Raw genomic sequence first — 26403 nt, forward strand, 5'->3', positions numbered from 1 at the left:
TTTGACAGTCTGATAGATGCTTCCCTGTCTCTGGATCTGTTTTTTATCATTAGTTTATGTTGTTCATTATTTCCCATAGATGAGTGAGATGTGATATTTATCTTTCTTGACTGGCTTATTTCACTTAGCATAATGCTCTCCAGTTCCAACCATGATGTTGCAAATGGTAGGAATTCCTTCTTTTTTAGCGTAGCATAGTATTCCATTGTGTAGATGTACCATATATTCTAATCCACTCATCTGCTGGTGGGCACTTAGGCTGTTTCCAAATCTTAGCTATGGTAAATTGTGCTGCTATGAACATAGGGGTGCATATATCCTTTCTGAGTGATGTTTCTAGCTTCTTGGGATATATTCCTAGAAGTGGGATTACTGGGTCAAATGGGAGTTCCATTTTTAGTTTTTTGAGGAAACTCCATACTGTTCTCCATACAGTGGCTGCACCAATCTGTATTCCCACCAGCAGTGCAAAAGAGTTCCTTTTTCTCCGCATCCTCGCCAACATTTGTCATTTATTGATTTGTTGCTGATAGCCATTCTGACAGGTGTGAGATGGTACCGCATTGTTTTTTGATTTGCATCTCTTGGATAATTAATGACTTTGAGCATGTTTTCATATGTCTCTTGGCCTTCTTTCTGTCTTCTTTCAAAAGTTTCTATTTCGGTCCGTTGCCCATTTCTTGATTGGATTGAGTTGTATGAGTTCCTTGTAAATGTTGGAGATTAAACCTTTATCAGTGATAACATTTGCAAATATGTTCTCCCATACAGTAGGCTTTCTTGTTGTTTTGTTGATGGTTTCTTTTGCTGTGCAAAAGCTTTTTATTTTGATGTAGTCCCATTTGTTTATTTTCTCTTTGGCTTCCATTGCCCTAGGAGCAGTATCAGTGAAGAATCTCTTTCGGCATATGTCTGATATTTTGCTGCCTGTGGATTCCTCTAGTATTTTTATGGTTTCCCGTCTTATGTTTTAAGTCCTTTATACATTTTGAGTTATATTTGTGTATGGTGTAAGTTGGTGGTCTGGTTTCATTTTTTTGCATGTATCTGTCCAATTTTCCCAACACCATTTATTGAAGACACTGTCTTGATTCCATTGTATGCTCACGCCTCCTTTGTTGAATATTAATTGGGCATAGTGGTTTGGGTCGATTTCTGAGTTCTCTATTCTATTCCATTGATCTATATGTCTGTTCTTGTGCCAGTACCTGGCTGTTTTGAGAACAGTGGCTTTGTAATACAGCTTGAAATCTGGTACTGAGATCCCACCTACTTTGTTCTTCTTTCTTAGGATTGCTGTAGCTATTCAGGGTCCTTTTTTATTCCAGATGAATTTTTGGAGAGTTCTTTCTAGGTCTGTGATATATACCGTTTGTATTTTAATGGGGATTGCATTGAATCAATAGATTGCTTTGGGTAGTATGGACATTTTAATGTTGATTTTACCAATCCATGAACATGGTATGTTCTTCCATCTGTTTATGTCTTCCTCTATCTCTTTTTTCAGTGTCCTGTAGTTTTTCGTGTATAGGTCTTTTACCTCCTTAGTTAAGTTTATTCCTAAGTGTCTTAATTTTTTTGGTGCGATGGTAAATGGGATTGCTTTTTAAGTCTCTCTTTCTGTAAGTTCACTATTGGTGTATAGAAATGCCATAGATTTCTTGGCATTTTGTATCCTGCTACCTTGCCAAATTCATTTATTAAGTCTAATAATTTTTTGATGGAGTCTTTAGGGTTTTCTATTTACAGTATCATGTCATCTGCAAATAAGGACAGTTTTACTTCTTCTTTTCCAATTTGGATGCCTTTTATTTCTTCTTCTTGTCTGATAGCAATGGCCAGTACTTCCAGTACCATGTTGAACAGGAGTAGTGAGAGAGGGCATCCCTCTCTTGTTCCTATTCTTAGGGGAAATGGCTTTAGTTTTTGTCCATTGAGTGTGATGCTGGCTGTGGGTTTGTCATATATGGCTTTTATGATGTTGAGGTATAATGCTTCTATTCCCACCTTGCTGAGAGTTTTTATCAAGAAAGGGTGTTGGGTTTTGTCAAATGCTTTTTCTGCATCAATTGATATGACCATGTGATTTTTCTTCCTCAATTTGTTTATCTGATGTATCACATTTATTGGTTTGCGCATATTGTACCATCCTTGCATCCCTGGGATAAATCCTGCTTGGTCATGGTGTATGATCTTTCTGATGTACCACTGGATCTGATTTGCTAGAATTTTTTTGAGGATTTTGGCATCCATGTTCACGAGGGATATTGGCCTGTAATTCTCTTTCATTGTAATTCTCTTTCATTGTGTTGTCTTTATCTGGTTTTGGTATTAGAGTGATGCTGGCCTCATAGAATGTGTTTGGAAGTGTTCCTTCCTCTCAAATTTTTTGGAATAGTCTGAGGAGGATAGGTTTTAGTTCTTCCTTTAATGTCTGGTATAACTCTCCTGTGAAGCAATCTGGCCCTGGGCTTTTGTTTGCTGGAAGCTTTTTGATGACTGCTTAAATTTATTCCATAGTTATTGGCCTGTTGAGATGTTTAGATTCTTCCTGATTGAGTTCTGGAAGGTTGTATTTTTCTAGGAATATGTCCATTTCCTCCAGGTTGTCCAGTTTGTTGGAATAGAGTTGTTCATAGTATTTTTTAAGATTCCTTTGTATTTCTGTGAGGTCTCTTGTTATTTTGCCTCTTCCATTTCTGATTTTGTTTATTTGAGTCCTCTCTCTTTGCTTCTTGGTGAGCCTGGCTAGAAGTTCATCAATCTTGTTTATCCTTTCAAAGAACCAGCTCTTGGTTTCATTGATCTTTTGTATTGTTTTTTTTGGTCTCTATGACATTTATTTCTGCTCTTTATTATCTCCTTCCTTCTGCTCACTGTGGGCTTTTCTTGTTGCTCTCTTTCTAATTCTTTGAGTTGTAGCGTTAGATGATTTACTACCATTTTTTTCTTTTTTTTTTTTTTTTTTTTGAGGTAGGACAGTAGAGCTATAAACTTCCCTCTCAGGACTGCTTTCATTGTGTCCCATAGGTTTTGGATTGTTGTGTTTTTATTGTCATTAGTTTCCGGAATGTTTTTAATTTCTTCTTTGATCTCATTGGTTACCCAATCAATATTTAATAACATGCTATTCAGCTTCCAAGTGTTTGAGTGTTTTGGATTGTCTTTATTACAGTTTATTTCTAATATTATGCCATTGTGGTCTGAAAAGATGCTTGGCATGATTTCAATCTTCTTGAATTTGGGGAGATTTTGCTTGTGACCCAGTATGTGGTCTATTTTTGAAAATGTCCCATGTGCACTTGAGAAGAATGTATATTCCGGAGCTTTGGGGTGAAATGTTCTGAAGATGTCAATTAAGTCCATCTGATCTAGTTAGTCATTTAGGATTGTTGTTTCTTTGCTGATTATTTTGTCTAGAGGATTTATCCAGTGATGTCAGTGGTATATTAAAGTCCCCTACTATGATTATATTGTTGTCGATCTCTCTCTTGATATCTTCCAGGAGATTTTTTATGTTTTTGGGTGCTCCTGCATTGGGTGCATATATGTTTATCAGGGTTATATCCTCTTGTTGTATCGATCACTTTAATATTATGAAATGGCCTTCCTTATCTCTTGTTATGGCCTTCACTTTGAGGTCTATTTTGTCAGATATGAGCATTGCTACCCCAGCTTTTATTTCATTTCCATTTGCCTGAAAGATATTTTTCCATCCCTTCACTTTCAGTCTGTGTGAATCCCTTGTTCTGAGGTGGGTCTCTTGTAGACAGCATATATGTGGGTCATGTTTTTCATCCATTCAGCCACTCAATGTCTTTTGATTGGAGCATTTAGTCAGTTTACGTTTAAAGTTATTATTGAAAGGTACTTGTTTGTAGCCATTTTTATTTTTTTGAGGCTGTGTTCCTTCTTACTTTTCTGTTTCTTCTTTTTACAGCTTTCCCTTTAGCATTTCTTGCATTGCTGGCTTGGTAGTGTTAAACTCCCTTAGCCTTTTTTTTGTTTGTGAAGCTCCTAATTTCCCCTTCAATTTTGATTGATAGTCTTGCTGGATAGAGTATTCTTGGATTCAGTCCCTTGCTTTGCATCACTTTGTATATCTCCTTCCATTCCCTTCTAGCTTGATGTGTTTCTGTTGAGAAATCATTTGATAATCTGATGGGGGATCCTTTGTAGTAACCCTTGTCTCTCTCTCTTGCAGCCTTTAAGATTCTCTCTTTGTCGTTAACATTTGCCATTGTAATTATTATGATGTGCCTTGGTGTGGGTCTTTTGGGATTCATCTTGCTTGGGACTCTCTGTACTTGAGTAACTTTTTTCTTCCCCTTATCAGGGAAGTTTTCTGTCATTATTTCTTCAAATAAATTTTCTAATCCTTCCTGCTCTTCTTGTCCTTCTGGAAACCCTATTATACGTATGTTATTTCATTTTGCATTGTCCCAAAGCTCCCTTAGGCTCCCCTGCTGCTTTTTAATTTTTTTCTCTAGTTGCTGTTCAGATTGGGCTTGTTTCTGTACCTGATCTTCTAATTCACTAATTCGGTCCTCTGCTTCTTCTAGTCTACTGTTGAAGCCTTCCATGGTGTTTTTGATTATAGCTATATCATTTTTCATTTCTTCCTGATTTTTGCATAGGTTGTTGATTTTCTTGTCCATCCGGTGTATGAACTGTATGATCATTACTCTGAATTCTTTTTCTGTTATGTTTCATGCTTCCATTTCACTTACTTCCTTTCTTGGTGATTCCTCCTTTTCTTTCCTCTGGGGATTGTTTCGTTGTCTCCCCATTTTGGCTATCACCAGAAGGTTCAAATGTCAAGTTGTGGGGGCCTGGGCCATGTGCAGTGGGAGTTTTGCACCCCCAAGTGTCACTGAAGAGCTCTGACACCAAGGCGTGTGGTTGCTGTGGGTTGGTGGGAGCCACACGTGGGAGCCACACTAGCCCTGGGTCAGAGTCACAGGTGCTTAGTGTGGCCTTGTGTGTGCACCTAGAATCAGGGACTTAGTGTGGCCTGTGCCACGTTGAAACAGAGAATCCACTGGTGTGTGCCAAAAATCAAATCCCCTATTGCATGTCAGGAGTCAGAGGCTCCCTGTGTCCATGCCGAGAATTGAGTATCAGAGTCTCTGTTGCTTGGTGCTACCTCGCACTGAGAATCAGGGTCCCTGTGTCCACATGCGCCAAGAATTGGAGTCACTGGCTCCCCTGTGTAGGCACAGGGTCTGGTCATGGGGAACAAACTCCCCCGGTTTGCACCCCCAGGCTCAAATTCAGCAATGTCTCCCTGTGTGGGTGCAGGATCTGGTTGCAGAAAACAATCTCCCCAAGGTCGTGTGCCTATGCTGAAATTCAGCTCAGTCTCCCTGCCTGGGCACGGAGACTAGTCGCAGGAAACAAACTTCCCGTGTCCGACACCAAGGCTCAAAGTCAGGTAGAGTAGCCACTGCTTTGTGTGTGCAGAAAGCCTTATTGTGCGACTGGGGTCTGGTAATTTCTATGTTGCTGCCGTGGGGGCCGTGGGGGAGGGGGATTGGCTTTGACTCACAGAAATCTGTGGCTGGGTGCCTGGAGTCCTGGTGTCCCTGGTTCTGCAGCTGTGGTGGCAGGTCTTCTACCAGAGTGGCTGTAGGGTCCTGGTTTGCTTCTGAGACCAGACTGGGTGTTGGCGAGGCTAGGATTCTAGTCTCAAGCAGTTCTGTTCTTCAAGATGGCATGGTCTCTGTGCCGACGGTGTCCTTCCTGGAGTGTTTGTGGCAGCAGTGGGGTTTTGCCGTCTAAGACTGCCTGGATTGGCAGCCCCCTGGAAGAACTGCAGTATCTAACTGTCCCTATTTCACTCACTCACACACCCACACACGTCCATACACACCTCTATCGCTCCCTCACTCTCTCACACACTCTCCTTCCCTACCTTCCTGCCGGTTGCCATCTTGCCTTCTCTGCAGCTCATTTTTATAACCAGATACATAGTTGGCCACAAACTATAATTTACATTTCAAGGAATATTATTTATTTTTTTTAGTATAAAGAATATAGAAGTTGGTAAGCCAATTTTAGGGGGAAAATGTTTGTTTTTATTACTCTATATTTTCAAAATCCTCACAAGCATATTTATAAACTTTGAGATTCCCATTAATATTTTACCCATAATAACATAAAGACTGTCATTGTTGTGTACAGTACTGTAATTTCTAATTAATGGTTAAGAAATTCACTTTATATTCACAATAAAAATTTAAACAGCAAATATAAGCCTGACAATTCTACATAGGTTTATTTATGTGGCAATAAACTACAGATAATACTAATGAGTTATGTATAATTTACACTGATGATAGAATTCATTTACTTAATAAATGTTTCTGAGCCACACTCAGGCATCATGCATATCATAGGTAAACAGCTCTAAAGAGTAGAAGGCATCATAGAATTAATATGCGAAGATAGGAGTCACAAAATTAACTTTTCTAGAAGAGATGCAAGATTTCTTAGAAGCAGGTATTGATGAAATGGCATTGATGAAAACTTGAAAATGGATGATTATATGCCCCCATTTAATGACATGGAAATGCAGATTATTTTAAACAAATTAGGGTCTTCTGAGACACCAGAGTGCCTACAAATAAAAATGGGTTCATAAAACCATCAATCCCATACAGAATAATGAATGTTACATTAGGGACATATATAGGTACAGATTCAGGAGGATGAGGGAAAACTTTCCTGAAGCAATGGCATCTAAGTTGAGTGTTAAAAAGAGCAGATGAGGCTTAATAGGGAGAGAAAGCAGAGACCATTCCATTTAGAGGGAACAACGGCATGTGACTACCTGGGACCAGTTCAGTTCACAGTATCATTGGCATTGGAAAGAGTAGAGCTAAAAATTGAAACTGGGAAGGTAAATAGGGCCCACATCAGGAAAAGCTTAGTAAGCCTGTAGAGTTTCATTCTGGGAACATTGGGGAGCTAATAACATAGTTTACCAGAAATGTGACATGATCAGATTTATACTTGAAAAAGGACATTTTTGGCTACAGTGTGGAAAATGGATTCAATTTGCAAATACCACTGGAGGCAGAGACACTGAATGGAGACCATTAGAACAGTTCCAGCCAGAACTGCTGGTGCCACAGACTAAAGGATACCAGTGGAAATGTAAGAGAAACGGAGGGATGTGAATCATATTTAGGAGACAGACCTGACACAATCTGGTGATGGATTCGATGTGGGAGATAAGATATAGGAGGAAGCAGAAGTTTGATGATACCTAGTTTCCTGGCTTGAATAGATGGGTAGATAGCAGCACCACTTTCCCTGAAGGAGCGAGAAGAGTTGAACATGCTAATCAAGATTATAATTTATCTCTTATTCTTCCTCATTCAATTTTTATGGCATAATTCCACAGCTTGAAATTCATTTTGAGGAGATAATATGAAAGTTGTGACTATGTAATATGTTGCCAACATCTCAGTAGCATACTTCTCACTTTTTATTTTTTTGAAACCAGGATATCTTATCATTGGTGCCAAATAAACTTGCCCAGCACTTGGCAGAGGAGCACTGTGAGAAAAGTACCAGAGGGAATATTCTGGCAGAGTTTACACTTGTGTGTGTTAGCACTTCCTTTTCCTTAACGAGGGTAGTTAATGAGGATGGGTACATAAACTGAAAGTCATCTTGGAATTACCAAGAAGACCTTCACCAGACTAGGCGGTAGCAGAGGTTCTATTCAAGTTACTGAATGAAGGCTACCTTACCTAGGAGCCCAAGTTCATGTCCACAGAAATAACTGCATGTTTTCCCCTGCAGGAGAGGAGTCTTTGGAGAAAGGGAGTAAACTATACAGCTCTTAATGGGAGAACTGAAACAGACAAGCAGATTGACTCCTTGTGGTTATAAATTGGGAGAATTGTGGGAGAGTGCTCCTGGGTCTCTCGGACAGAAGTTGCTGACATTAACCCTAATTGCTAGCAGCCATAAAGGACAAAGATATGTGAATCTAAAGGCAAAATATAATGGCTACAAAGTTAAAGTCCTATGTCATATGTTAGCCCTGAGAGAAGCAGCCTTTCATGACCTTCCTAAGAATGCACGCACACAGCCTTCCCCACTTAAGCCACACACTCACATATTACCTTAATTTATCCAGCTTTGTAAGAATTATTACTACATACGATCATTTTAAAAGCTATGCATTAACTGGTTTATTTTCTGTCCATTACATTAGGATGTTAACAAATGAGGGATAGCAGTGACTTAACAATGTATCCACAGTGTGTAGAATAGCACCAGACACAGATTAGGTGTTCAATGCAAATATTGTTGCATACTAGATGCCCAGTGCATGAAATTCATGCACGGGGTGGGGGGGTCCCTCAGCCCGGCCTGCACCCTCTCCAATCTGGGTCTGCTGGCTCCTAACCGCTCACCTGCCTGCCTGCCTGATCACCCCTAACCCCTCTGCCTGCCTGTCTGATCGCCCCTAACCGCTCTCCCCTTCTAGCCTGATCGCCCTAATCACTCCACCTGCCTGTCTGATCACCCCTAACTGCCTCTGCCACGGTCCCCACCACTTTGTCTGGAAGGACGTCAGGAAGACGTCCAGTCTATCTGGTCTAATTAGCATATTACCCTTCTAATAATATAGATGTGTTTTTCCAGCATGTTCTATCAAAAATGTCCTTCAAGATAATTAATGATTAATATGTGCCAAAAAAAAGGAGTCATTGCTAAGAAATATGCTCCTAGAAAAATACTTATCCATTTGGACAAGTAAATATTGGAAAGTGTTAGCCAATTTTGCAAAGAATCAGCAATAACTATATGTATTCTCCTAATGATAATATTAATCTCTGTTGTTGCCTTGTTTATATTTGAGAAGGCATTTTAATATTTAGTTTATCCGTTTTGGTGCTAGCTTTGCAATTGTCTCTTCATACCACTGATGCTCTAACTTATTTATTAGTTTTTATATCTTTTCTTAGCAGGAAACTAAAACTTTTCTTGATGCTTAAAAATGCCACTGGCTAATTTATAGGATGTCTTATACAGAAATTTATCATTTCTATTTATAAGTTCCTTAGATTTAAAGACTTCTTTAACTTTGGTTTCTTGGAAAGATTCCTCTTAATCTTTCACTTGAAAATGAGTGATTGTAAGGCAGCATTCATATACAAGTCAATGTTATGATTATAAACTTAGAAAAGAACAAGTGTGATAGTTAGATAATAAAAAAATGAAAGAAGGGGAAGAAATAGAGAATGTTAAAATAATATCTGGTTTTATAAATTAGTCTGAGTTAGAAAGGCTCCATAAATTGGTTTGTTGAAGATGGATATGGAGGTGATACTGATTAAATTATTGTGTAATTGGATTTAACTCTAAAAATATTGTAAATTTTGTCAATTTGGCCAAAGATTAAACATAACTCTATTATTCTTGACTTAAGCCACATGAACCCATGATAAATATTAACTAAATATGGTCAGTGTAATGTTAGGTGCTAAGAGGATTTTAAAAGTGCTAAGATGTGTATCCAGCTTTTGATCATCTTAAATTTGAGAATAAGATCAAGAATGGTGAGTAAAAGAGGAAACCCTCAACTGTCAGGGAGTTCAGAGAAAAAAGAGATTACTTTTAAATAAAAAGATTAGGAGAGGCTTTATCAAGCAAACATTTGTTCTTGTCTGGGAAGGATGAGGATGAAATAGACATTTGGCTATGGGCAATCAAATATCTTTGATGGGGGGAACAATATGAAAAAGGGTGCATTAGTGGGAAAACATGGTGTATACATGGAAATTTTATTTTCTGAAGTTTGAAAACTGGAAAAGAGAATGTAGGCAGGTAAGACAGTACTACAAATTCTGTATACAACCTTGAATGGGAATAGAAATTTATTTCGTTTTTAATGAAAAAGCAGTGAATATTTTTCCATGAGGGGTGGGCATGATTATTATTGTATTCTAGGAATATATGTCTGATATCAGTTGGTATGTAACATATAAACAGAAAATTAGTTAGGAAATAATTTTCAAGGTCCAAACAAAAAGTAATAGAATCTTTTGAAACAGAAATTTAGTAACTTATGATAATACACTTACATGTCAGAATACTTCATAAAGGATAATGAAACTTGGCAAAGAAAAAGGAATTAAAGCAAATTATAAGTAATTTGGAGTTATGACAGTGCTTAAAACTTTTCATAAAATTACTACATATGTATTAGATTGCCTCTCTTGAGATTTGTCTGATTCCTTTTTTATGATTGGAATGGGATTATGTACAGTAAGTACAACTAAGAAAATCTAAATGAAATATGGACTTTAGTTAAGATAATGTATCAATACTAGTTCATTAATTATAACAAATGTACCATAATTAATATAAGATATTAATAATCTGATTAACTGAGTGCTAGACAAATGAGAATTCTCTAGTTTTGGATTTGTTTACTGTAAAAATCCAAAATTGTTCTTTTATAAAAAGTTTATTTTGAAATATATTTGCTATTCTGATTAAAAAATGAGACAAATGTAAAATGCTTTGTACATGCATTGCATCTAACAGATGCTACATAGTAGCTATTGTTTATGTAAGTTTTATTGTATTTACAAATATTAAAATAAATATTGAATAATGATTATTAACAACAATGGAAATCCCCCAAATTTGCAAATCAGCCTCCGCCTCCCTGTTTTTAATACCGCATGCCAAATGTGAATCTCCTGCTGGGATCTGCAATGAGCAAACATGCTTTAGCAAATTTACAATTTGTACTAGCCTTTAGATTGCTATTATCGAAGTTAATAGTTTTAATAAAAGTCCTATCTTGACTATAGTAAATGAAAATGACTTGCAATTGTATAAATACGTTACACTGAATAATGCTTAATATGCCTAGATTGTGAGACAAGCCCAATTTCTATACGCTGATGAGTGGTTTGGATCAAGAAACTTAAAGTAATTATTGATACTGATAATCTTCGGGGATGTTCATGATGATATGATCATGGTTGCTTGGTTCATGTAGTTCAGTGGAGAGAGACCTGAGTCTTCCTAAAGAATATTCTGCTTCACTGACAGAGACTTCATGCCCCTATATCGGAAATGCAGAGGATGATCTTGTGGCTTTAAGGATTTCTGCTAAAGTACTAACTGAGGGTCCAGTTCAGGCCACACCTTGCAGCAGTCTACAGAATCCTATACACTCTGTCATTCTTTCTTCAAAGTCCTTCCCTCTCCCTAGATGACTGCTCCAAAATCACACACCTCATTGCTGGTCCTCAGACACCAGATCACTACATGCCCCACCTCAAGGCTTTAAACTCTCTTTCCTTTGAAACATTCTTCCTCATCACTGGCTCTTCCCCTCTGCTGGGGTTTTCCTCAACATTCACTCTCAGTGAAGGCTGCCTCCCCACTCTATTTAAAACTGTGACCCAATTTCATATAATGTCATAAAAATCCAAAATCTTCATGGAATCATTATGGATTTTACAAAGAAACCATTGTGGTTTTAATTATATTATAAACTAAATCTCAAAAATACACTCAATATTAAGATTTTATGAATACACAGAATATCAGAATATTCCTGTTAGTGACTGAAAAAGATGGGTAAATATCTCCCTGTGGTCTATTATTTATTTAAGCTGGGCTATAGTTCATTATTTTATATCCTTGAGTTATTAACATAATAGACTGTAAAGATTTATCTGGCAACATGTAGGTAAGAGATTACCCATTTAAATAATAAAATAGAATGTGATGATTTTTATTAACATATCATCATTCAAGTAATGCACTAAAACCCTCATAAAAACATGAATGTTGATGTACGGCATAGATGAGAACTAAATAATAAATATGGAGAGAAACAGTGTAAATGATTAGATCCATGGATGGATTCTAAATTAGTCAACAACTAAGTGGGGGGGAGTATAAAGACATCAAAGTGATTAAATGGACAGGCAGCAGATGTCTGTCGAATGAAGTAAAGCACATAAAAGTCTTTAAGCATGAATGTCTCATGAAAAGGAAGACAGTCTTACTATCTACTTTTATAAATGTGTGCCATTTACTTTCAAATAACATATTTCATTTTGACTCCTACACATTACATAAATAATTACGTAAATAAAAATAAGTAGAAATGTTAAGAAGATGCTATTACTTTAGAGTTTTCTTTCTTTCTTTTTCTCTTCTTTTTTTTTTTTTTTTTTTTGTACATTGCTTGCTATATTTATTCTTTTCACTATAGCTTTGGAACTAGTTAAAACCCAATCATTTGTGCATTTTGCCTGCAGGCAAGGAAAAGGATACATGGACTTTATCCCTGTATTTTATGCTTTGTTGATGGTATTTATCTCTATAATTAACATTTATTGTATTTCTATGTTTATAAAAATGGCATAAATTACTTTAAATTGTCTTAATAAGAGATCATATAATAAAACCCAACCATACATACACCCCTGATTTAGCTTTTATGGGCATTTTATAATTTCTTCAAGTATATTTTAGTAACTACATACTTAATAATAGCAGACCAAAATTTTTAGCTATTTCCTCATTGTTTTAAATGCTGGCTTTGTTTTTGCCATTGAAAACAGGTTACAACTGAAATCCTTAGACCAGTAGTCGGCAAACTCATTAGTCAACAGAGCCGCAGTTTGCCGACCACTGCCTTAGACATTGTCTCATTTGGTTGCTTCACTAAAACAGGGCCAGGAGGGAAGTCTGGGTGCAGATACTTTCTATCAGAGAGCAGGGGGTCAGGGATGGAGAAGCCAGGTATTGAGGGGTTATGATTTAACTGCTCTGGACTGGCTGGGTTCATTCTCCCTGGAAATAGCAGAGGAACTGTGTGAAATATATCCCAGAATCATCATTCCTAGAACAAAAGGAGAATTTATCCATTTTGTCCCTCTGTCTCACTCACTTCCTAGCTTCCCTGGTGGAGCTAGCTGACCTGAGGAGGCTTAGGAAGAGGCCTGGGCTACAAAGCATAGTCCACTCAGAATGCTAGTGTAGGGCAGGTGGCCATGCCACTGTGACCTTAGACACCCGTTGTCCAAGCCGGGCCAGAAGCAGAAGATCCCCTGCCAGGAAGCTGTGGACCTTATGAACTTAACAAATATGCCAGGTTCTAAAAATTCCCTCCACTCAGACTTAACCATTAGCATGCAAACATGGCATCATTCCCCTACCTTAAAACAAGCATCTCTTGATCCTCTTTACCTATCTGCTATCACTGCATTTCCCTCTTCTTCACAGCTAAACTGTTTGAAAACTTGCCCCCCCCCACCCCACCCCTCACTGTCTCAAATTTCTCTCCTTATTTTCTTTTGAAAGTATTTCAGTTGGACTCTTGCCACAAATACTCTAAAACCTCCATTATCAAGTTTGCCAATTACCTCCCTGCTAAATCCAATTTCAGATCTCATCTTACTTGACCTGTTTGCAGCATTTGACACAATTCCTTTCCTTGAAAATTTATTCACTTCACTTAAAAAATGTTTCCAGTGCATCATTGGCTGCTGTATCTCACGGTCTTTGGACATTTTCTCCCCAGCTCCCACATTTTAGCATTAGTATGACTGAGGCCTCAGATCTTGGACCACATACATGTCTTTCCAATATATAGTCTCTGTCTTGATCATCATTTCCAGTGTCCTGGATACAAATACCATCTGCAGGCTATTGATCCCTAAGTTTACATTTATAGCTGAACCTCTTACTTGGTTTTCTAATAGGTATATGAAACTTGTCAAAAAACAAAACCCCCGATTTCTCTCTTTTCAAACAAACAAAACAATCTCCTCCTTTCATCATCTTTAGTCAATGTTTTCTTTATTTCGCCAATTAAGTTGTTTCTTTCACCTTTCATCTTTTCCCTGCATCCAAAAATTCTGCAACCTTATCTCAAGACTTATCTCTAGACACACTGTCCAAGCCATTTCTTTCACTGAGACTGTTGCAAATCTCAGAAGTTGTCTCCCTTCATTTATAAATTCAAGTTTGATCTATTCAATGAAGTCACAGGGATGCTGACATTATTCAGAGTATGTCATTCTTCTCAATGCTGTTCAATGATACTCCGTAAGTAATACAAATAAAAAGATGTATACACATTTTAAAAAAATCTTTACCTTCAATTTAAATATAGAAATGAAAAAAAATTGACTCTATGTTCTTTAAAATTTCACTGTGAAATCATTATTGGGTGTCAAATATATTCATATTATTATTTTTTCCTTTTATTTCTTTACCAAATTTCCTCAAAAGGGGCAATTATGGGAACTGGAAGGTGAGAGGCCTGAATGTTTACTCATCCAATAAGGAGACAAACACATAATATTAAGCAAATATTGTCCTTAGAAATTAATTTTTAAATATAATAATATTGTACTGTTTATTAATTTTTTCTATATCAATAAAATGTACAAAGAATGGTTGATTCATTATTCTAGGTGTTTTGTATTTTCAAATATTTTCTTTAGTGATTTACAGCAAGATGATGTGAACATACAGGCTACCCAAAGACAAATGCTAAATTATCTCTACAGTGGCATGAAAGCTGTTATCTCCAGTAAGATTCTTCATTTGAAGAATGGACCTTTATAGAGTTCTTATTAAATATTTAACCTCAAAGCCAAATTTGTCAGTATGCTCAGCAAGTTGGCTGCTTAAGTCAAATCTGTCTTTGAACTCAGAAACTAATCAATGACAAGTTAAAATTAAAACATTCTAAATGATTTAGCTTTTCATCTATGAGTGAAAATAATAGAAATTCCATTAGTAGAATTGTGATTTCATTATGCTGAAGGTCCATTTATTTTCTTTAGGAAGAATTAGTGTGTTCCACATAAATCATCAAATTTTAGATAGTTATAATGCAAAAATATAACCCAAAGCTTACTGAGGTTTGAATTATAATTTGAAGGAAAGTATTTCAAGATGTTTAGAATGTAAAATCTTAAAACAATGAATACCAGAACATTATCATTCACCAATCTTATACTTAAATGAAAAAAAAAAATCTTTGTCTAATATATGCATTTATTTTGCATAAATGAATTATTCATAACTTAGAAAATATTAAATTTTGTAAAACTGAAATTAATAAAGTCCCTTTCAAAACATGTCCTTTCTATAATTATTAATTTATTAAAGTTAATAATGCTTAATGCCATGATATTCTAATGCTTAAATTAAATTTCAGTTCTATTCTACTTCAAAATACCAGACTACTAAAAGATTGCCAAATATTTTAATGTATTTCATTTATTTTGTTAATTAAAAAAATAAAATACTTTGCCCTACCAGGGTTGCTCAGTAGGTTAGAGCACTCTCCTGATACTCCAAGGTTTGGGGTTCAATTTCTGGTCAGGGTACTTACAATAGTCAACCCATGAATACATAAATAAGTGGATCAACAAATTGATCTCTCTCTCTCTCTCGTAAATCGAAGATAAAAATGAATACGTACATAAATAAAATACTCAATATTTTAAATGCTGAACATCCTACTCTTTGGAGATACACTATAACAAGTTCTTATTTAAAATGAAATTTATTATAATCCTTTAAATGTTTGCTTACAATTCTTTCAGATGGAGTTAACTCCATTTAAAAGAGGCTTACATTTAAACATATAGCCTATATAGACTAATAAGAAATTTGAGTAAATTAGCAATCAGCAATTTTCTTCCTTCAAGTCCAAGCACTTTAAAAATAATCTTTTTCTGGCATCTTACTATTACTCCTCAGATTGATCATATAAATTGGTTAAAATAGTCACTAGTTATGTACTATTACATTTAGAAGAAATCTTATTTTTTGTTAATCTTCACCCAATTGATATTTTTCCATTGATTTTTAGAGAGAGTAGAAGGGAGAAAGAGAGATAGAGAGAAACATTGATGTGAGAGGCACACTTTGATTGGTTGCCTCCTGTAGGCACCCCAACCAGGACCGGGGACCCTGCAACCAAGATATATGCCCTTGACCAGATTCGAACCCAGGACCCTTAAGTTGCAGACCTATGCTCTATCCACTAAGCCAAACCGGCTAGGACACAAGTAAACTTATACATCATTCTCTTTTTCTCCTTTCACCTTACACTTGAAATAAGCAAACAGACTTTATTACCTTCGTTTATATGAGGAAGAACTAGATGCCAAGATAGAATTTCCCAAATTCAGCATTAAAACCCATAGGTGCCTTAAATTAATAATTAATTCTTATGTTGTCTTCGGAGTTTGAGTGCATAAAATATTATTAAAATAGTTAATCAAATACTAAGAAGTTGATCACAGTTTACACATGTTCTTATTTTTACTTATAAAAATTTACCATAATATTTTCTCTTTTAAAATTATTTAGTTTGAAAGTGAATATCTGCACCTAGGACTTACTCTAAATGGAAAAAAAAAAAAAAGGTCAAACTTGAGAAATTATTTAGAATAAATAATCAAGTGTTTTCTTTGTTTTTTTATTTTATTTTATTATTTAATGAGATAGCTTTGTTAATTTTAAATATGTTTTAAAAATGTAACACCACACCCTTTTTACTGAGCATCTGTCTATATTAAGCTCTTGAGCAATTTTCAAACTTTATCTTTAATTTATTTTTCCAGGATTATAAGATTAACCTGTGGTATAATTGAAATTTAATCCAAATTTTTCAAACTTCAAAGCCTTTTTTAAGTCACTAATATAACCCATACTCTAAACAATGTGGTAATGTTGACTATATTCAAATTTTGAGACAGAAGAAAATATTCAATATATATGAAACTGACTAAAATTGTTATCTCCTATGGAAAAGATTTTTTTCCAATAAATTGAAAATAGATATCTTTCCTGCTTGTTCAATGGGAAATCCTTCTGCATTTTACATATATTTGCTACCCATAAATCCAGATTACCTTCTTGAGTTAAAGGTTATGTTATATGAAATTTTGACTATGTTTGATTTGAATAGAATTTACTTGTATTGGCCAAAATCTTATTCAAAATTGTATTTCTGATGAGGGCCTAGATCACAAAGTTATAGGCCAATTCATAGAATCTCCTTATTTTTTTAAATTAACTATTCTCCACATGGAGTTATCTATAAACAAATTTACATGAGGTCTTGAGGTAATTCAAGTAGTTGAATCTGAGAGGTGGTGCTGAGGTGAATGAAATTATTTTATAACAGTTATCAAATAATAATTCTCTTCAAGACTAATTTTAATTTTAAATCAAACAAGCTTGAATGACTATGAGAATATGTTGCAGGAAAGTCCAACATAGGCTCATTTTATAAGATAGTATAAGGTAATTTAAAAGATCTTATTTCTAAGATAGTTGAAAACTATTTTATTTTTATCCATAAAGAGGTTTCTCTTAAATTAAATACTAAGTGTGTACTTATTATGAGAAGGAGTAGTGAAGACAACTCAGTTTGGGATTTTTTATGAGCTATATGAGATGAAAATTCAATTCCATTTTTCATTATCTTCTAATTTTGGTAGTCAAGCAAGTATTTAGTTATTAATATTAACCATGTTAAACATGTTAAACTAAAAACTATCTTCTAGATAGAGGAAGACATAAACAGATGGAAGAACATACCATGTTCATGGATTGGTAGAATCAACATCATTAAAATGTCCGTACTACCCAAAGTAATCTATAGATTCAATGCACTCCCCATTAAAATACAAATGGTATATTTCACAGACCTAGAAAGAACTCTCCAAAAATTCATTTGGAATAAAAAAAGACCCAAAATAGCCACAAAAATCCTGAGAAAGAAGAACAAAATAGGTGGGATCTCAATACCAGATTTTAAGCTGTATTACAAAGCCACTGTTCTCAAAACAGCCTGGTACTGGCACAGGAACAGACATATAGATCAATGGAATAGAATAGAGAACCCAGATATCGACCCAAACCACTATGCTCAATTAATATTTGACAAAGGAGGCATGAACATACAATGGAGTCCAGACAGTCTCTTCAATAAATGGTACTGGGAAAATTGGACAGATACATGCAAAAAAAATGAAACTAGACCACTAACTTACACCATACACAAAAATTAACTCGAAATGTACAAAGGACTTAAACATAAGATGGGAAACCATAAAAATAGAGGAATCCACAGGCAGAGAAATCTCAGACATATGCCAAAGCAATTTCTTCACCAATATCGCTCCTAGGGCAATGGAAGCTAAAGAGAAAATAAACAAATGGGACTACATCAAAATAAAAAGCTTTTGCACAGCAAAAGAAACTATCAACAAAACAATAAGAAAGCCCACTGTATGGGAGAACATATTTGCAAATGTTATCACTGATAAAGGTTTAATCTCCAACATCTACAGGGAACTTATACAACTTAATAAAAGGAAGATAAATGATCCAATAAAAAAATGGGCAACGGACCTAAATAGAATCTTTTTGATAGAAGACAGAAGGAAGGCCAAGAGACATATGAAAACATGCTCAAAGTCACTATCCAATAGATGCAAATCAAGACAACAATGCGATACCATCTCACACCTGTCAGAATGGCTGTCATCAACAAATCAACAAATGACAAGTGCTGGTGAGGATGCGGCGAAAAAGGAACCCTTGTGCACTGCTGGTGGGAATACAGACTGGTGCAGCCACTGTGGAGAACAGTATGGAGTTTCCTCAAAAAACTAAAAATGGAGCTCCCATTTGACCCAGTGATCCCACTTCTAGGATTATATCCCAAGAAACTAGAAACACCAATCAGAAAGGATATATGCACCCCTATGTTCATAGCAGCACAATTCACCATAGGTAAGATTTGGAAACAGCCTAAATGCCCATCAGCAGATGAGTGGATTAGAAACTATGGTACATCTACAGAATGGAGTACTACGCTGCTATAAAAAAGAAGGAATTCTTACCATTTGCAGCAGCATGGATGAACCTGGAGAGCATTATGTTAAGTGAAATAAGCCAGGCAATGAAAGAAAAATACTACATGATCTCACTCATTTATGGAAAATAAAGAACATTATAACCTGATGAATAAAAAGATAGATACAGAGGCAGTAAAGCACCGAATAGACTGTCAAATTACAGCGGGCACGCTGGGGAGTGTTGGGGAGGGAGGGAAATAGATCAACCAAAGGACTTGTATGCATGCATATAAGCATACCAATGGACACAAGACACTGGAGGGTGGGATGAGGGCATGTGACAGGGGGTAGGGGAGGCTGGGGGAAGGTCAATGGGGAAAAAAAGGAGATATATGTGCTAATATATGTAATACTTTAAACAATAAAAATATATTAAAAAACACTATCTTCTAAGAGTGAAATTTTAATTTTGATAATGAATGGTTCCTTTTTATCCTTCCAAATATTTTACCAAACCTAAGGTATTATAAATGTGTAGTTAATTTTTAACAAAGGTTTTTGTGATTTCTAAATAACAAACTCTGTGTACATTCTTACAAAGGACTGTGGGGTTACATATAGGAGCCCACTAAGCCAGAAGGAAGAAATAGTTCCTAAATATGGCTACAGATAAGTGTTATATGAAGAGCTTTCAAAAATATAGATTTAAAAATTTGGCCCCAAATTATGTTGAATCAAAATAAAGGTAGAGTCAAAGAATATAAATTTTAAACTGTTCTACACATGATTCTTATATAAAAGCTCATGTTGTCCAAAATGAATAAAGCAAGATGGCAAAATTAATTTCCAGTAAGTTCAAGAGTTTTCATTGTGATAATAAATTCAAGTAGGTTAGTCTCTCTTATAACCAATGAAAGTTGTTTTTAAAAAGTCAGTGACATGCTGTGTCTAATAGACATTCCCCCCAAAACAGTGACTCAGTGATATTAAAAAAGTAAAATAAGTGAATCACATAAAATATAAATAGTATGTAAAATATAATGAAAGGGTAAAATGGGAACTGGTAGCACGATGAAGTTAAATGTATTTTCATCAGGACCTCTCAAACCTTTGACACTATTACCTTGTTGATCCATAAGATATATTATGCTGTACTGCCTAACTGATCTTAGGTTTTTTTCCCAACAAAACTTTTTCAGAACAATTACTTGAACAGATTAAAACCACATTTTGGACTCATAATACAAATCTATTATAATATATGCCTTTAGACTTTTAACCAAGTGTACTTTTATCTTGTTAGAAAACAAAATTCATCTAAAATTCTTTAAAAATATTTTTTATTGATTTCAGAGAGGAATGAAGAGGGAGAGAGAGAGAGAACTATCTGATGAGAGAGAATCATTGATTTGGGTGTCTCTTGCATGCTCCCCAGGTGGTCGAGCCTGCAACCCAGGTATATGCCTTGACTGGGCATTGAACCATGACCTCCTAGTTCATAGGTTGATGCTCAACCACTGAGCAATACCGGCTGGACTCATCTAAAGTTTAATGGTCTCACTGGCTTTATTAAATGATTCAAAAATTAAGCAGCATTCCATCTAGCAAATAGAAAGTTGCTCCAAAGAACTATACAAAAGGAAAGATTTTCTTAGGCAGGAGGGGTGGGACAAGGAGCTTACTAGCAAAGAGTGAATTATTTGTGGCATAATTCTGGGATTTCTTCTTAAGGTAAAGGATAAAAGAATATACTACCCCAAAACATGCTGCTTTGGTGAATATTTTGAGTTGTGGGTACTTGCAAACAGTAAACACAAGGGTGTTTTCTCTTGTTAAAATGATTAAACTAGGATGACATTACACTGAGGTGGCTCTATTGTCCTGGCAGCCAACATGTTGAGCAAACAGAAACCTAAACCAGAATAAATTCCTGTAAATACCATGAGGTTAAGAAATAAATACCTAAGAACAACCTATCACAAACACACCTGTGGGCTTTAAAATAAGGCAACCACTTCAGCTATAGGCAATCAAGACATTTTGCTTTGCTTCTGTGTCTGCTCTGTCAAAGCCATTCCCTGAGCTCCTGTGGCAGAGAGATCCTAATCACTTTCACTCAGGTACTGCCCAATTGGAATCCATAATACCTGCTCAAATAAACTCTTGAACATTTTAATATGCCTCTGTTTATCTCAACTCCCCTTAATGTGCCTAAAGACAAATCCTGCAAAAGGAACTCAGTTGTCGAAGACTCCCTCTCTGGGAATGCCATCAACCAGAGAAGATTCCCTCCTATCCCAGGAGATTGGAAGTCCCAGGTTACATAAAGAAAAATTCTGTCACCAGTTGTTATGCCTCCCCTCTATTCTTCTAGGGCCCATTCATCTTTCCTAAAAATAATTTTCTCTCCCCTAAGAGGCCTATATACTCTCTTCCCCTTTTTCTATCTTATCTAATAAAAGAGTAATATGCAAATTGACCATCACTCCAACACACAAGATGGCTGCCCCCATGTGGTCAAAGATGACTGCCCCATGTGGACACAAGATGGCCAGCAGGGGAGGGCAGTTGTGGGCCATCAGGCCAGCAGGGGAGGGCAGTTGGGAGGGACAAGGCCTGCAAGGGAGGGCAGTTGGGGGTGACCAGGTCATCAGAGGAGGGCAGTTGGGGGCGACCGAGCCTGCAGGAGAGGGCAGTTGTGGGGGAGGGGGCAGGCTTGCAGGGGAGGGCAGTTGGGGGCAACCAGGCCTACAGCGGAGGGCAGTTGCGGGTGACCAGGCCTGCAAAGGAGGGCAATTGGGGGCGACCAGGCCAGCAAGGGAGGGCAGTTAGGGGTGACCAGGCTGGCAGGGGAGTGGTTAGGGGGTGATCAGGCTGGCAGGCAGAAGCAGTTAGGGGCAATCAGGCAAGCAGGCAGGCAGGCAGGCAAGCAGTTGGGAGCCAGCAGTCCTGGATTGTGAAAGGGATTTCCAACTGCCCATTTAGGCCTGATCCTGGGATAAGGCCTAAATGGGCAGTCGAACATCCCTTGAAGGATCCCAGATTGGAAAGGGTGCAGGCTGGGCTGAGGGACACATACCCCCAAGCATGAATTTTGTGCACCAGGCCTCTAGTTAAGATGATATTTGATTCAGAATTCTAAGTCAGCTTTAGGAGTTACTCATTTTTACTTAGTTATTTCCTATGTACACATGAGATATACATGTTAAACTTCGTTTTTCTTTCATTAATTTATCTTACAAGGTCTCAGTTAAAAAATCAGAAGGCTAAAGGAAAAATCATTTTTCTCTTCTACATAGGATTTACAAAGTGGTTTATGTTAAGACTGGCATCACATTATATGGATTTTATATTTCTGATTCTTTCTGTTGTGCCTTGCTTAGTGACTCCACATCATCCCACTTTATATTATATACATTTGATGGCCAGTTTTAAGTATCAGCTTGTCTAGACAGTCTGGCATTCCTTTAGACTGCCATTGATCCTCCTTTTCAATTACCACTCATGATAAATGGCTAAAATATATAAGATCTCCATTTCCTATTGATATACAGGGTAAGGCAAAAGCAGGTTTATAGTTGTGAGTACGGAAAACACAGTTTATTCTTTTGTTACTATTGTTATTGTATTATTTTCCACACAAACAACTGCAAATCTGCTTTTCCCTCACCCCATATCATCATTAATCATTTTCTTCCAAGTTTTATAATTGTGAATCATTTACACATCTAAACAATTCACGTTTGTCTCACTTAATACTATTTTAGCAACAGAATCATTAAATGCAGTATTTTTGGTTTGAGAAAAAATAACAATATTCATTTGTATGTGTCTGATAGAAGTTTAAATATATTTTTCTCCAGTTATCTAAACTTTTATATGGTTTCAAGTTTTGAAATGAGCTAATTTTATTGTCAATGTAACTTTTATGTCATGGTTTTATCTGATAATATATTTTGGCCACAAAAGACTTTGAAATCCTTTTCACAACATTTTTAATGATTCAACTGTTTCATTCCTAAAACTATTTATTTTCCTTATGGTGCATAATAACATTTTATTAGGTTCTTTTGTGCCTTTTTATTACATATTCTGAAACATAATCATTTTATTGTCATTCACTTTGTTGATGTCAATATTGAACAATAATAAGAATGTAATGACCTTTTTAATAAGTCTATTATAAGCATTCATGTATTATAGTTTCTATTATGATTTGATATTCATAAGTGTGAGTAGATGGTTTATGACGAGTAAATAACTGAGCAGCACTATGTTTGCAACCTCGGTGATAAAATAAATGAGTGTGTATGAGAAACAAGTAAGTGAACATGAAACACGCTGGTGGGCGCAGCTTTTTAGCTCCAGAGAAATGTTTGCAAGTCCATTAGGTTCTATAAGGCACTGAATTTCATGAGCAGTTAGTGTTAATGACTTTGTACTATGAGACATCCCTAGATATTTGCAGTTATGGCAATAAAGTTTAGATGATATTAAGGCTACACTTGATAAATCTGACTGACATCTGTGAAGAATAGAGGGAGAGTTATTGTAAGATAATTATGGATAATTCTATTTAAGAAGTTATGCAAGAACCATACAATGTGTTTAGAATGAATATTAAAATGACAAATTTTATTGATTATTATGTAATATTGAAGGAGGTGGTGAGAAGAATTTGAATGACATAGGCTATGCAAGTATATTATTTTAAAATACATGATGTGACATTAGTATTTTTCCTTCTAGAATGTTCAAAATCCAGTAAAATTTCCATAAAATAACCTTATCCCCTCCCCCCTGTGTTATTTCTTTTAAATAGAAAATGATAGTAAGTGAATGTATCGTAGAACCAAATAGAGTTTCACTCTCAAAGTGTTGGAATGTGTCATTATGTATCACACTTTCAGCAGAGAAGAAAGTAGTATACAGCTACCTTCTGTCCTGGGGATTAAGTGCCTTTTAAGTATCATATGTCTTTATTAGAGCCTCATGTTTTTGTAAGAGGATCACTTAAAAGTTCCAGAACCTTATTCCATGGATAGGACATACAGAAGATTCAAAATCAAAATAGCTCCTTACAACACTATGTGACTGTGTGTTTGTGTTTAGAAGGGATAGACAATGTTTTATGAAGAGGAGATCCAACTTTTATTTATTACAAATATTCTAAAATTAGAGTGCATGGCTAAACCTCAGGGGATAGGTAATCCACAGAAATATGTTGGAATAGTAGGGGTCGAGTGTGGGGGAGGTCATTATTCTGAAGAGACCTAGCTTTCATTTGTCTCAAGTGGATTTATGAAATGACCTACACAAGTAAAAAAAATAAATAAATAAATGACATTTTATAATTTTAGTTACTTGAGTTACATCACCTTAAAGTAAGTACTTTATCATTGTTTGGTGATAAAATTTTATGTAAACATAGATGCATACATATGTACATATATGTATAATAAGCACATTTGTTACTGTTTACAGTTTCTTATATAATAAAGAGGTAATATGCAAATTGACCCTCATGCTGTCGCACAAGATGGATGCCACCATGCGGCCAAAGATGGCTGCCACAAGATGGCTGGCAGGGGAAGGTAGTTGTGGGCGATTGATCAGGCCAGTAGGGGAGGGCAGTTAGGGGCGACCAGGCTGGCAAGGGAGGGCAGTTAGGGGCAACCAGGCTGGCAGGGGAGGGCATTTGGGTGGGACCGGGCCTGCAGGGGAGGGCAGTTGAAAATGAACAGGCCTGCAGGGAGGGCAGTTAGGGGCAAGCAGGCCTGCAAGGGAGAGCAGTTAGGGGCGACCAGGCTGGCAGGGGAGGGCAGTTGGGGGGGAACAGGCTGGCAGGGGAGCAGTTAGGCATTGATTAGGCAGGCAGGAGAGTGGTTAGGGGTTGATCAGGCTGGCAGGCAGGTGCACAGTTGGGAGGCAGCAGTCCCAGATTGTTAGAGGGATATTCGACTGCCTGTGTGATTGGGCCTAAACTGGTAGGTGGACATCCCCCGAGGGGTCCCAGATTGGAGATTGTGCAGGCTGGGCTGAGGGACCACCTCCCCCCACCCAGTGCACAAATTTCATGCACTTGGCCTCTAGTAAAATAGTAATAAACCAAGGCAATCCTATCTAATAAAAGAGTAATATGCAAATTAACCATCACTCCATTACACCCACAAGCCAAGCCCACCAGCCAATCAGGAGTGAGTATGCAAATTAACCCAACCAGGAGGCTGCAGCCACGGAGGGAACAGGAAGCTTGGGTTTCCCCTGCAATGGAGAAGCCAAGCTTTCCACACACCCTGGCAGGCCCAGGCCTCCAGTCAAGGCTACAAAGTTTCAATTATAGAAGATAAATAAATCCCAACAAAAATGGCTGTGGCCATGGATCAAGCAGGAGGCTTGGCTCTGCTCCAGGCTACAAAGTTCCAATTATAGAAGATAAATAAATCCCAGATACCAGGGCCTCCGCTTGGGTCACCAGGAGGGCATGGCCAGCCTGCAAACCACCACAGGCCCCTTGCCCAGGCCACCCCATGCCCCAAGGGAACCCCACCCTGATCCGGGACACCCTTCAGGGCAAACCAGCTGGCCCCACCTGTGCACCAGGCCTCTATCCTATCTAATAAAAGAGTAATAGGCAAATTGACTGTCACTCCAACACACAAGATGGCTGCCCCTATGTGCTCAAAGATCCTGCCCCCAAGTGGACACAAGATGGCCACCACAAGATGGCCAGCAGGGAGGGCAGCTGGAAGGGACCAGGCCTGCAAGGGAGGGTAGTTAGGTGTGATCAAGCCTGAAGGGGAGGGCAGTTAGGGGTGACCAGGCCAACAGAGGAGGGAAGTTTGGGGCAACCGGGCCTGCAGGGAAGGGCAGTTGGGGGGGACCCAGGCCTGCAGGCGAGAGCAGGGGGTACCAGGCCTGTAAGGGAGGGCAATGAGGGGCAAAGAGGCTGGCAGGGGAGCAGTTAGGCATCAATCAAGCTCGCAGGGCAGTGGTTAGGGGGTGATCAGGCTGGCAGGCAGAAGCGGTTAGGGGAAATCAGGAAGGCAGGCAGGCGAGCAGTTGGAAGCCAGCAGTCCTGGATTGTGAGAGGGATTTCCAACTGCCTGTTTAGGCCAGATCCCAGTAGGATCTGGCCTAAACGGGCAGTCAGACATCCCTTGAGCGGTCCCAGATTGGATAGCGTGCAGGCTGGGCTGAGGGACAACCCCCCTCCCATGCACGAATTTTGTGCACTGGGCCTCTAGTTATATAAATAAGTAACTTGATCAGTGTCCTAAAAATGCCAGCATTTATTTTTATAGATATCTAAAATTTTTTGTGGTAAACTATACATGCAATGAATGATATTTATAATTTTAACCATCAGAAAATATACAATTCAGTAGCATTAAATACATTTGAAAATTTGTATAGCCATGGCCATTGCTTAATCCCTAAAACATTTTCAGGATCCTTAACAAAACTCTGTGCTCATTTAACAATATTCCCATTCTCCTCACTCTGGGCC

This window comes from Plecotus auritus (assembly GCF_963455305.1).
Source record: "Plecotus auritus genome assembly, chromosome: 6".
Lineage (NCBI taxonomy): Eukaryota > Metazoa > Chordata > Mammalia > Chiroptera > Vespertilionidae > Plecotus > Plecotus auritus.